This window comes from Grus americana, chromosome 1, assembly GCF_028858705.1.
Source record: "Grus americana isolate bGruAme1 chromosome 1, bGruAme1.mat, whole genome shotgun sequence".
NCBI classification, from domain to species: Eukaryota; Metazoa; Chordata; class Aves; order Gruiformes; family Gruidae; genus Grus; species Grus americana.
In genome coordinates, this window is record NC_072852.1 from 30805180 (window position 1) to 30819329 (window position 14150).

The 14150-nt window shown below is 38.7% G+C and overlaps 1 protein-coding gene across 6 annotated transcripts in view; it reads left to right on the plus strand.

Annotated features, from left to right (window-relative positions):
- Nucleotides 1-14150, plus strand: part of DOCK4 (dedicator of cytokinesis 4) — a 260824-nt gene that overhangs the window by 29387 nt on the left and 217287 nt on the right. The gene's annotated exons all lie outside the window — the stretch shown is intronic.

Here is a 14150-nt window from a genome sequence, read left to right on the forward strand (position 1 = left end):
CCCCTGTTTTTTATTGTGACTAGTTTTATTCTTTGAACAAAGCAATTTTTGAATCATGATTTCATAACACTTTGAAAAAAGTCAAAGGTTTTGACTAAATTTAAATAGACTGATACTTGGAATATTCCTGTCTGAAATAAAGAGCAGCAGTAACTGTCAAGTGGTAAGAACAGTAAAGGAAATCTCGGTTAAATTTACCTTTAGCTGTGTTTGGGAGCCACTTCCATATTTCTGCAAGAAATTTATGATGTTCAACAATGTTAGTTTTTCAAGTGAGTTACATAGGTCAGGAAGCCAATAGATTGGGAACAATGTAATTTCTAATATAGCTTCAATATCTAATTTTTTAATTAGATTAGGGAAAAGCACATTGCATTATTTTCCTCTGTTTTGTACTTCAAAGAATCTTCATGTGCTACTTGCTTACAAATGAAGGGTTTCATACCTAGCCATTTAGGTTTCACTTTGTCCTTTGAAAATCAGAAGTGTCTTTCCTAGGAAGGATTTGGTTTCAAATGCTGAATATAACTTTTATATACACATTTACTTGGGTTTATAACAGATACTGAATTGCTATAGAATATTAAGACTTCTTTTTGAATTATAGAAATTGTGTGTGGGTTTTTTATGGTATGGTCTTAGAGATCTATTGTCCTCTTTGGAACATCAAACAATGTCTGGTGGTGATGATTTGAGCATGTATATGAGGGGAAATAATTACTTCTTGGTAACTTTTGAAGAATTGCTGTGGCAGATGATGTTCTTAGAGAAGGTATTTTCAGGTTTTATCATTGAGCAGTTACGAGGACATTCAGTGACAGTTGAAGAAAACATTGAATCTTTTGCCATGTCATAATCCAAAGAAAAACGGTATCAGGAATGGAAGGAAATACAAAAAGGAAAGACTTAAATACCTGATTTCATTCCAAGTATATGAATTGGGATATGCTTTTTCAAAAGCTGCCAAACTTAGTTAAAAATTGAAAGTGATTTAGCAGACTAAAGCTCTTTGAAAGTAACACATCTCATGCACTGCTTTTTTGACTTTGTTTCTGTAAGACTTTCCTGGGTGAAACTTCCCTCTGTTTCTTTCCCTTTAAGCTTATGCTGAAGGCCAATACTTCTTTAAAATATAGCATGATTAAGCAATCATTTAGCCTACAACTACTTTAATGTAGGTTTACCTCTGCATTCACACAGTCTGCATGCAAGAAAAAAAAAGGCTATAAACAGTAGCAGAAAGTTGAGCTAGATTACCTAAAGCTTGTTGCCATCTCAAATACTGGCTCTCAAATATACAAGTATTTCACTCTTTCCCAGCTCAGGCAAAACCACAACAAAATAACTGCACTTTCAAGTTGGAAATATTATTCCAGCAAGGGAATTGCTAAATGCCTGTAACTGCTGACACCAATTCACAGAGGTTGGGCAGTTGAATGTCCTAACTTTACCCAATTACTACGGATGGTGCTTTCAGTGCCTTGGAGGAATTGAGCTTGTTTCTGTTCTGAGTGGTGACCAAGCTTGGTAGGAAGTGTGTGGTCACTAACATCTTGATTTAATGTACAGCTTAAGGAAATAATCATCTAAAGGCTTTGATGCATGAACAAATTACCTTGAGAAACACATTGCCAAGGACAAGTGCGTGTAGGACACTAGTATATTTACTTGGAGGTGAAGCAGACTGCTTTATAGAGGGGCCTGTTTCCTTTTGTTGATTAGAAAGGAAGTCAGACTTACAGGTGGTAAGATATACTTACCCTAAAATGAATGGAACAGTCTAAAACGCCAAAATCCAGTCTACAATCATACAGGTGACATGTTGCTGTGCCTTTCCTTGCATGCAGTTCTAGCTGTAGCATATCACTGCTGCTCCTGTTTTGCGTAGGACAAGGTGGAATAGGCTGAATGTGGAGTTGGTGGGTAGTAGTGTGTGTGGAAGAACTGCTTTCAGTTGTTTTTCATGTGATGTAGGTTTAGGGGCCCTATTGTCCTGTTGAGTGAGACTTAATTCCAGGATCTCTGTGCAGTTATCAAAATGGTCTTAAAGACATTCATTCCTCCTGCAAACAAGCTAGAGATTTTCAGGTCTCCCAAACAGCAGTGGTCAGTTGTTTTAGTGGCCTTATTGTTCTAATTCTCTACCAACTGCATGAAGTCCCCATGGCAAACTGGGCAAACTCAAACTGAGTTCTGCAATAATGAGACATTCTCAATGCCACTTCCCAAGATGGCAAATTCTCTGAATAACTAGGTGACCTGGGAACTATTGGGGCTATTTATGCTGTAGAAACTACAGAACCAGTGTCTGCAAGGATGAAACTTGAATGAGAGCAGAACTTTCTCTTTACTTCCTCTATGTTTTTTCCCTGCATGTCTATTCTTGAATGCAGCTCTTCTAGTGTGCGTTATGTCTCATGACATTGGGCATGTTTCATGTTTTCAAAACAAGCATACAAAAACACTTTGCAAGGTGACAAGACCAAGGCAGGCAATAAAAATGTAAGGTATGAACTTTGTGGAATAGATAGCTGGTATTATTCATGGTGTGTGGGGAGATAGGAAATGAGAAACTCGCTTATGAATTCTGATGGGACTGATAACCATGACAACAGTGGCTAATCCAAACTGGACTGCAGTATATAATGTATGGTAAAATGCATTGAGGAGGTAGTTTTCTGGGGGTTTATTTCAAATTTTGCCAGTGAAAACTGAGTTGTCACTTGAAATCTGTAATTCTGTTTTATGAAAATGATAACTGTTTAAAACTTAGTGTAATGTATAATAAATGAATCTCAGTGCACAACTCTCCCAAGGAAACTTACCTTTTCTACAATGTTTCTGCTACTCAGCTTATTCTGTTTGATACAAGGAGCTTAATTTAACCATTTGCAACAATCCCTTCCTATTAACTTCCTGAAGGTAAATAAAGCCTTGTTGCTGATCACTTGTAAACTGCTGGCCATAACTCCTTTGTGTGCTGTTCCCGGGCTAAGGGTTTGGGTATTGAAACAGCACTAAATTGCTTTAAATCAACCAAAATGGGGAAAGATCAAGCAGTATTTAGCAGGAGTTCAGGAAACTACATTCAGTTCATAAAACGCTGATGAATGATTAAACATGTACAAAGCACTATATGCTTGCATTTGTGCCCAAAACATCAAGAGTGTAAGGCTGAAAGTTTAGGAGGATTGACTTGTACAACTAATGTGTTCTGTGTTTCTTAGCTTCCCTGAAAGTGCCGAAGACTAATGAAACTACACGGCAAGTTAGATGGCCATACTTATGTATTTGATTAATGTACATTTTCTATTAAGTGAAGATAAATGGAATGACCAGTTACTGGTTTTGGTTGTGACACCTAACACCCCATCACCCCAATTTAATAATCTATAATTAGATAGTTATTAGAAATGCTTTTCTTTCACAATAGCCACAAAGAAAAAATTAAATTGAATTTTCTACCTATGTGTGCTGACAAGAAATGGAATTGAAAGTTGAGGTAAAATACGCATGTGAAAGTTCAGCATTGCTGATAATAAATGACTGCAAATTGGGCTAAAATAGAACTATCAGTATTTCAGCTGTGCTTAAAAACAAATGAGCTTTTTTCTTTTTTGCACACAACTAAATTGTAAAATAGAAAATTATCTCCTACAGATGGATCATGTAGCCTTTCTTGTAAGAATACGGAAACCACACTTTTAATTGGAGTGATTCATTTCCAAGAGGCTGGGGTCTGTTTCAGTAGGAGGTGTGAAAAGAGCTTCTTGGGAGCCACAGAACCTGTCAATGGGGATGGGCTCCTCTCCATTACAGGGTAATGGTATCACCTAGAGCCTGTGGGTTTGTGCAATTTCAAAATATTTCATATTTTAAATATTGCTTCTAATGGTGTTGGGTACCCTTGCAAGTATCCATTTTTTCTGGGAGTTTTACTAAGCACTTGCCTTCTGTTTCTTGTTGTAATTAGACACAGTAATTACTGTATAAACAAGAATTTCTATATGTAAAATTTTTCCCCTGATACAAGTTTTAATTTAGTAGCCTTTCAGTTGCATTGTTTACTTGTAACTTCATGTGAAAGGTAGAGTAGATGTTCCTGACCTACTTTCTCTGTGCTGTTCATTATACTGTATACCTCTACCATGTTGCCCCTTTAGGGACTTTATTTTTCAGGGGAACACCTCTTTCTAATATCCCTTCATTACGATGCATTTCTACTGCTCTAATCTAAAACTTGCTTTGGCAAAATTAAGAAGCTGTGGTGTCCATATTGTCAGTCCTCAAAGAAATTTTTTCAATTTTCTGATATTTGTAAGAAAGCTTTTGCAAGGAGCTATTTTCCCCAGGGAAATTTTATCTTCTGCCTTTTTTCATAATTCACTAACAAAACACACTGCTGTTATGAGATGGAGTACCTTGCTGTAGGTGGATTCTCTTCCAGATACTTTACCACTGTTTTTCTCACCCTCTGGCAAGAAAAAGTTTTTTCCAGGACAGAGGAATGAGCTTTCCTGTATTTAGATACTAAATTACATGTGTGCAATTGTCCTTCTGCCCTCAAGGTAAGATCCAGTCATACTTTAAAATCACAGCATGCTCTTTATAACTGTTTTCCTTATTTTGAGTTTACTGCAGTAGAAGGATTAAGGAAGCCTAAACTTTTCCACTTCCAATAGCGGTTCACAACTAGGAAAAGGGGCACTTGAATTGTCCTAGACAATGGCTAATGTTGAATTTGGTGGTGAATTATGCTGTTTCAACTACTACAGTTCTCTAGACAAACTATTTTTTGACGGGGGCTGTCTGAGCTGTGCAAATACAGCATTGGTAGAAAAAATGCATTTTCCTTCCTGCAGATGGGTTAGCATATATGAATCTTAATCAGTCACTGACTCACTCTAAGGCATTGTTTGAGTGGATGTTTGTTAGGTATCTCAAATTCTCATGACTTGGTTGCCTTCTGCTACTTCTTCGTGCTGGACAGTAGTTGCTTTCTGCCACACAACTTAATGGGGGCTGGCTGGACGGAATGATGTTTTACTAGAGGAGAAAAGCTTTGGGAAGTGTGGGATTTCTTCTGGCTTTTGTGTAAACTCACTGTTCAGGACAAAATTTACTTACGTCTATAGGATTAGGCATGGACAGAGCTAGGAAAAAGGACTTCTCTGCATGCTTCTATATGTATTGGGAAACCTTAAGCTAATCACGTGGGTAATCTTTGCCTGATCATGGATTGGACCTACTATTCTTATCTTAAATTTTTTGAGAAGGTATGTATAAGAGTATAGATTTTAAACTGGGTTAAAAGTTCAAAAATGGAATTTACATACAAAAGCAAGCTCCTTGCTTTCCAAAAGGCAATCCATAAACAGGGAAGAAATGGGTATTACTTCTATATTCAGAAAATATTTAGAGAAGGGAGGGAGATAGCCAGTGTACCTTAGTTTAACTCCTTAATTATATTCTGGCTGGCTCTGTGTGAAATGAAATTGAGATGTTCAAGAAAACAGACAAATATTTCAAAAATACCATCTGTCTAGAGTGCCTTCCAGGAAACTATGGGTAAGCTATTAATGGGGAAACGACTTCTAAGGCAGTCATCAGGTAATTTTATTTTCCCAAAGCCAAAGTCTGGGATCAAGAATAATATTAAGCTATTCAGAACTGCTGCCTGGAAGATGTATTCTGAGACTGCAACATGTATGTAAGTAAAGGAACTGCAGATACTCAGTATTTGGCAGTCAGCATAGCATGAGACAGTGCAGTACAACAAAGGCCGGGGCTCTGCAGGATGTGTCTACCGTGTAGGTACAGCAGTGTCCACTGCATGTCTGCCTGTGTTCATTGTAGCTCCTCTAGCCTGTAGTACAGCTATAGCTATGGAGAGAGGCAGCCATACCATAGGTCTCTTGTGACCCTTCTTTTCTGCTTGTGCTACACTTGTGTGAATGTATGGGAAATCAGTTTGGAAGCAGCTGTTTGGAGTCACTTCAGCAACACAGTGGTTGCAGCCCTGGCAGAAGGGTATCTTGCAAACAGCAGTTGTTAGTGGCCCCAGAGTAAGTCATGTTCTTTGCACCAGTACCTACATGGGCCTGTATGTTAATATGTTTGTAAGTAGTTTTGCTATCCTGGACCTATGCTGAGTGATAAAGGTGAGCAGCTTACCTTGGGAGGAGGGAGGTAGGCATAGTGGAAACCTTTTGTGGTATGTGAGATTGCAAGGCAGTATAAGTTAGCATTCTGTCATGATTACAGAGTAAATGATAAGAAATGGGATGTCATAGTGCAGAGATCTAGTTTGAAATCAGGTGAAATGTGAATTTCACACTGTAGAGAATGCAACTATAGGGCTGTCATTTCAGTGTAGTTCCACAAAAGAGAACAGAGGAGAAGTTGAGGATACAGCTGAACCCACAGCTGTAATGAGCTTCTCTAATGGTTATGAAATATTTCTTCTGTCTTCCTACTCTGTCACAGGGAATGATACTGACAGTGCTGGTTCTTCTTTTTCCCTCACGCCATCATTTTGAAACCAGAGAAATATTTTTAGAAACCACTTTTCTCTTGCATTCTTTGTGAATGTAGCCTAGCCCTTCTGGAACCTGTAAGTATGTTTATATGTGCTGGAGTACTTCATTTTTTAGAGCTGTGGAAAATAACCTTAAAAGGGGGGAAAGTAGAAAGCAAGTGGGTATCTTAATTTTTTTATTTTATTACTGTCTTCATTTTGCTTCATGCAGAACACTGTGTTTGAAATCTGAAAAAGCTAAAGCTGTTGGGACAAAACTCATTCTACCACTACCAGGGCTGCTTTTTACAATAAGGCTTCCATGAATACACAAATTCAGAAGAATTGCGCATATGAAAAAGAAACAAGGCAAGATATAAAGAGTGTGTACAAAGCACAAAACCACTCAACTTGCTTAGAGCCAGTCTGCAGCTTGAGTCAGTGGTTAGTCTGGAGAAAAATCTCTAAAAATGCAGTTACTTTTTCCTTCCATGTGGAGTGAACCTGGAAGCACAGGAAATAACAAGGTTCTTCACGTTCGTTATGCCTATGAACTTCCCCTCTGCCCCCTTAAATGTTCATTTTCTCATTTAATGTGGAGTTGGTTATCAAAAGGGTCCTAGTATTCACCAAGCTAATGACAGACTTAAAATACAGAATGTCTGTGTAGAATGTACAAGTCTTGTGAAAGTTTGCGTCTTCTGAGATGTTGGTGATGAGCTGTGATTCTGAGTGTCAGTGGCCTTCAGTGATGTGCCAATTTCTGAGCAGTCAAATATGTGCAGTTGAAAGCAGCTCTGAACATTGCACAAGGGGAACATATTGACACAATCTGAGAAATCTGGTTGGTTGTTCTCTGACATACTTGGTTTCAGTCTTGGAAACAGAATTTTATTTTTTCTCCTTGGGTAATAATTGCGTCTCAAGTATTCTAGAAGTTACAGTCCTATTGGACCAAACAGTTTCTGTGAATTTAGCTATGGGGGAAAGGCCAAACTAATTATTGGCAAATGCGAAGTGAGTTAAAAATCTCTAATGTGGCTAACTGGAGACATGAGAGTTGGAGATGAACATATTAATAAAAATGGCTCTTGAAAAGAATTAAGAAATTTGATTCCAAGAATTGATGAAGTATAGATAGAACTTTGGCTTGAAGTCAAGTTTTTCTTCCAACACTTCAGCTAAATCAAAATGCAAAGGAAGGACACTTCATCTGATGTGGGAAGAGAATTGAATAAAGGTTTTGGAAAGCCAAAAAATCACAAGCTTCTGGTGTTCTTGGTTATTTACAACCACTGAAGTGCTGAATGAGAACTATGAGAAATTTCTACCTTTTTTCTGAAGAAATGTCACTAGTTATCAGGTATGCTGTAGAAATAGAGAAGAGCACTTAAGGCTGACAAACACCAGAAAGGCTTTCTTTGGCTTAAGGTTTCATTTGAAAAAGAAAATTAGGATACAGGTCCCACACTACAGCAGACTCGATGATATAACTAAAGTGGAAGATACTCTAAACAGAAACTGTTGTGGTTGAAAAGAAGGAACAAAAAAGAGCAACCATGCAACAATACTTCCTATACTGAATGCTTATTGCCATCGACTTTTTCAGAGGTTTTCACTACACTTCTAGAATCTTGATTTGGAATAGACTGCAGGATCTCATGCCGATCTTCTTTGTTCTTTGCCTGCTTTGCAGGAGTGTATGTATTGGGAACATAAATATGCACAGCTACTTCTAAAAGGGTTATTAAGGAATTGCCTTAACACATTGTTTCAAATCCATTTCTTCAATGAGCAATGATTTTTGATCCTCACTGGAAGCTCCTACTATGCATTTCAAAAACAATTATCTTGGGTGAACAGCCATTGGTAGAAAGTTCCTATTCTCTAAATCTGAACTAAATGTTGTTGCAAGCTTGATACATGCTGCCCAAAAGGGTTTCCTTCATTTTCTGTCACATTGACATTATGAAAAAATTACACACCTATTAGTAAAGTGTTTAAGTTTCAGTTTAACAAATACATTTAAAAATATCTTCCTATTCCTGCTGGATTAAGGAGTAAAATACTAGGAATGCATTGGAAGGAAACTTGGCTTCAAAGCAGAAATTTAAATGATGGAAACATCGTGGGCACACACCTTTTCACCTGCAAATTCCATGCATTATATAGACATAAGTTCATTCCCCTTCTGCAGTTTGGCTTTTCTAACTACAGCAACATCCTGCAATAGCATTTTTCTATGGGTTGATGTGTGTGTGTGTGTGTGTGCATGCACATGTACCTAGAAGCTGTCTAGGATGGTCTCCCTGTCTCTTCCGTCTTTGGGAATATGGCTGTAATGCATCCACAAGCACAGGGATGCTCAGAGGAAAATGCTGGCCAGATTACTGCAGGGTGAAAGCTAGAAAGCACTTGGTGTAAAGGATTACTGAGATATTAAAAATGGTAATTACAGGGATGAAACAAGTCTCTGACTAGACTTGTGTGTGAAATAAAAGATTTGGTACTTATCAAAGTTCTGTAGCAGTTTGAGCTAAAAGGAGTTAAATGAATATTTAGGCATGGCAATCTTGTCTAAACTGACTGTTCAACATAATTTCCATAATGGAGAAGGAATTCAAGAGATGATAGATGTAAAGTAAGTGGCTTTCCCAAGTATGTTATGTAAGTTCTATAAAACCTCAAATGATGGGTGCTTTGAGCCATTTACATGAAGTAAAAATGTAGCCTGTAACCCTGAATAATACTTTCTATTGCATTATTTAAAACTAGATATCTATCACAATTCAAAATTGCTATTCCTTGTTATTCTCTGTAGTGTGAAGATACTTCAAAAATCTTAATTGTTCTATGTATATAGCAGATGGAAGCAGCTAATAACTGGTTCAGGTAGGTAATACAGAAGAATTATGATTTCAAGAAAACTGGTGCTAAGGATAAGTACATTGGTGTGGTGGGTTGACCTTGGGTGGCTGCCAGATGCCCACCCAGCTGCTCCTACCCCCTTCCCTCAGCAGGATGGGGGGAAATGAGATGCAAAAGCCTGTGGATGGAGATAGATGGAGATCACTTGGCAATTACTGTCACAGGTAAAACAGACTTGGCTTGGAGAAAACTAATTTATTGCCAACTGGAAATAGAGTAGGATGGTGAGAAACAGACAAAAGCTGAACCACCTGCTGCCAGCCATCCCTCTTCTTCCCAGGCTCAACTTCATTCCTTCATTCCCAACTCCTCTACCTGCCTAAGCAGCGCAGGGGATTGGGGAATGGGGGCATGTGGTCAGTCCATAGCAGTTCCTCTCTGCTGCTCCTTCCTCCTCCTATTTTTCCTCTGCTCCAGTATGGGCCCCCCCAGGGTACAGTCCTTCAGGAACTGCTCAGGTGTTTGTCTGTTCCACAGGCTGCAGAAAACCTGCTCCTTCATGGGCCGCATGTCCACCTGCTCCAGTGTGGGGTCCTTCTTGGGCTGCAGGGGCACAGCCTGCCTCACCATGGTCTTCTCCATGCTCTGCAGGGGAATCTCTGCTCTAGCACCTGGAGAACCTCCTCCCCCTCCTTCACAGACCTGGGTGTCTGCAGGGCTGTTTTTCACTCATTCTTTTTTGTTCCCTTCTACTCAGGCGTTTTTGCCCTTACATAAAGTCTGTTTTGTGAGGCACCGCCATTGTGGCTAAGGGCTGAGACAGAACTGGCTGTGTCCAGCACAGGGCAGCCCCAGTCTCTCCTCACAGGGGCAGCTGTGCAGCCCCTGCTGCCAGCACTGGCCATGGACACCCCATGCAATTGGGTGTGCCAGCTGTCTCAGAAAAGCTATGGTCAAATTACTTAGACAAAAACCCCAAAATAAGCATCTACCCTTGGTGTGTTAAAACACAGTGTGATGAATCCTGCTTCCTGCTGGGGCTTTTCAGGGTGCCTTGCAGGGTGCAGGCTGGGCAACTCTGAATTCAGGGATAGTGCAATCTGCGTATACTGTCAGTATGTATATGGATTTGAAACTGTGTGTAGTATTCCTCATCTAGCTCTTTCAACTTTTAGTTTAAAAAAAAAAAAAACAAACCTTGCTTCATGTGGCTTAGTAATAATTTTATAGACCTTGAAAAAGTGTGAAATACTTATGACCATATACACAATCTGAGAGATGTAAGCATGTCCAAACTCTTACCTGGCCCTTCCCAAACAGACTGCAGTTATGTGTCACTTTCTAGTGTGTTTGAAATCTTATATACAACACCAAGAAAAGGAGTTCACCCACCCTGCACCCCCAATTTAAAAACCTGTTAAATTCTGTACTCTTACCTTTACTCAAAACAGAATTTGGACTTTGTAGCCTGCCTGGAGAGTCATTAAATTTGGCTGATCAAAAATGACATTAATTCAGGATCAGATTTTCTGTGGAAAAACGCCTGTGAGCTACTTGTGAGCGAGTGCTTCAGCGTGAGGAGCTCTGCTGAGCGTCTTCTGCAGAGACAGAGGAGGAAAGTCCTAAGGTTTGATCTGAATGCCAGGATTTTATGCTTTTTGTTAGTCATCTTTGGGAATAAAACTAGAATATCCTTTCTCAAGCAGAACCAGAAAGTTGTACATGCTTCATGTACCCTTCTTTGGTCTCATTAGTGAAATTATAAATTGTTAGTGTGCTTGCTCAATTAAGTCCCTGGAAAGGGAAGGGAGGCCTTCTCTGCTCCCCAGTCCCTGAATGCCAGTCAGGTTTAGGGCTAAAAATGTGCAGAGGTTTCAGCAGTTTGGGCAACACACAGCTATAAACTGTAGGAACCTGGAGAAATATTTTTTTGCAAAAACTCTTAAGGGCTTTTGTAGACTTCATCTGTGTATTTAGACACCTGGTTAAATGCATGGTGTACAGTTACAATGACATCTGAGTGAGACACCTTAAAATCTACACTATAACATTAAATGGCTGATCAAAAATAGAATGAATTTTTGAAACTGCCTGTATAGAACAAGCCTGAGCTTCCATTAAAACCTGAAGGCTTGAGCAGAAGCTTTGGTGTAAGGTAGTATGTATGTGAGCCGGTTTACTTGATGGACTGTAAGGAGCAAGTTGGTTTTTTTTCTCCTGAGGTAGATGCCTGCATGCAGGTGAGGATTTGTGTGCCACTGGCATTCAGTGCCTGAATTCTTATGTAGAGCTCTTTCTGCTCTGAGATTGTAGAAACTGAGCTAACATACAAAAAGATTTTTTTACTTTTTGAAGTAAAATACAGATTTGGGGTAGGCACTTTAAAATGTGGTGTCTTCCAAAGAAGATCATGTAACTGCACCTATTTAAATTTCTGTCTGAATTAGCTGTCCAGCAATTTGGGTACATTGTGGCCCTTCTCCTTTAAAATATTAATGTAGGACTTGGTGGGTATGGTAGTTCTAAATATTCTAGACTGCTTTGTATACTTTGAAAAAAATGGTGGGTTTTTTCCACCATAAGTTTCTGCTTCCATAATTCCAAATATTTCTGTGAGGAACAATAAATAGTAACCGTTTAAAAGATATTTTTTCTAAAGCTGATTCTTTCTATGCTTTCAGGAATCAAGACTGTTGGGTCTTTGTGGTTAACTGTTGAGCTGCTTAAACATATATTATTACAATCAATACTACTTGGGCTTGTGGCTTTATTGTTACTTCATCGTACATTTGTGAAGTAGACTGTTTTAATGGAAGAGCAAAAGTTACTGGAGAAGTATTTCCCTCCAGTTGTCTGAATGCATATGTATTATGCTCTCATTTACATAATCTTTTTCTTGCTTTGCTGATGTGTAAATCTGGAGCAGATGTTATAGTATGCTTATATAGATACAGACTAATGGAACCTAATTCTGCCTAGGCCCTTTGGACACTAATTCCTTTATGTATTCATGTCTACAGCTGATAGGAAAAGCTTGAAAAAGTTCTCACACTTTTAATATATTGGATATGAAAAATTAAACTGTATTAAGTTTCTCTTTCTAGCTGAGACTTCTAATATGAATCTCAGACATGTCTTAATGAAGACACATATTTTCTCAATGTCAGATCAAGTTGACAGCATTTGTAAATAATAATAAACCCTCCCTAAACCCAATTTATTACCATGTTAGTCTGCTCTCTAAACTTCTTCCTTCACTTGATTTTTTTTTTTTGGCAGGTAGTGTGTTTATAGCCTGTGGCCATACGAAGATTTCTGCTCTGCAGCTCTTAAGAACAAGGAGGTTGCTTAACAGCAGTACTGTTAGACATGAGGACAGGCTGTGAAATGGCTTGGTCTAGTTGTGACTTCAGCTGAAAGATGACACCTTCAGGAGACTACCCCTGTATCTTGCATTGAAATAGCATTGTTCTCCCATAAGTAAAGACTCCAGACTGGAAAATATTCCTGTAACTATTTTAAATGGAGTGAGTAAAATATTATACCCCAAAGAGGGGAAGAACCTAGGAACTGTAGTACAGGGAACCCTTCAGTGACTTTGCAGTAGTTGACTTGTTTTTAGCAGGATTTATGACCTCAGCTAAGCATTAGCCATGCAGGACCTGAAATGACTCTGAAATGATACAAGCATTGTTGCAGTGCTCAGGTTCTGCATGGATGCCACCAGTGTATGGGGCCAGCAGGGACTTGGCACAGTGCTCCATGAATAAACGTTTCAAGAATCCACAGATTGGGGGGTGCAGCACAAAGCAGTATTGAAACTTGTGTGCCTTGGAGTTTACAAGCCTTGGCTATGCTTGGCTAGAATGTGAGAACTGGGGGATTCTGCAGCATGTAGTCCACAGTGGTCACAACTCAAGGATAATGGTATTAATACACTTGAGCTGGTTCTACATGAAACTAGCTCAGCTTTGTAGCTTGAGTGGGTAGTAACTTTTTCAGATCCATGCTGGTATTGGAAATGATATCAGCTGTTCAACCAGGCCTGTGATCATTCTTGTCTCTTCCTCCCTTGCCATTATTGCTTTGTTACAGGAAAACTTACCATGGAAGCTTGAAAGCTGACTGTGTTTTTGAAGTTCTCTAGTCTTTCATCAGCTTTCTTCCAAAATTTGAAAAGAAAAAATTGAAATCAAAAATGTGTCGGCTTGCTATTTAATTCTGCATGCTGGATCCTAAATCATTCAGCCTTATTTTTTTCTTAGTAATGATTTTCCTTTAAAAGAACTGTTCATGCTTTTCTTAAAATCTGAGATCATTAGAATTGCTCTATGTAACTTCCGTAAATGGCTGTTCTGCCACAAGAACCTGTTAGAGCTTCCCACTACGTCCATGGAATTTGAGCTGGAATTTAAAACAGGAAACTTCTGTGCTGAATTCAAAGCAAAATAAAAATTAAAACTTTAAACTAACACTTGTGTCCTGCTGTTCTCCATAATTTGTTACGGTTGGTTCAACTGCTATCAGTAGGTGTCTTGCAATTGTTATCCAGACTAGCTCTTACAACACATTGTCACATGCAATATTCAAGGCACATCTAGTAGCACTATTTGCATACTGAAATACATGTAAATATTCAATTATAATTAAGATGCTCTTGTTTCAAGCAAAATGTAAAACCAGCTCAATATTAGGATGATGAGGATACTAGCCTTGTATATGTTTATAGAACAGATAAATTTTAAGTGTCTATTTTGCAGGAAGA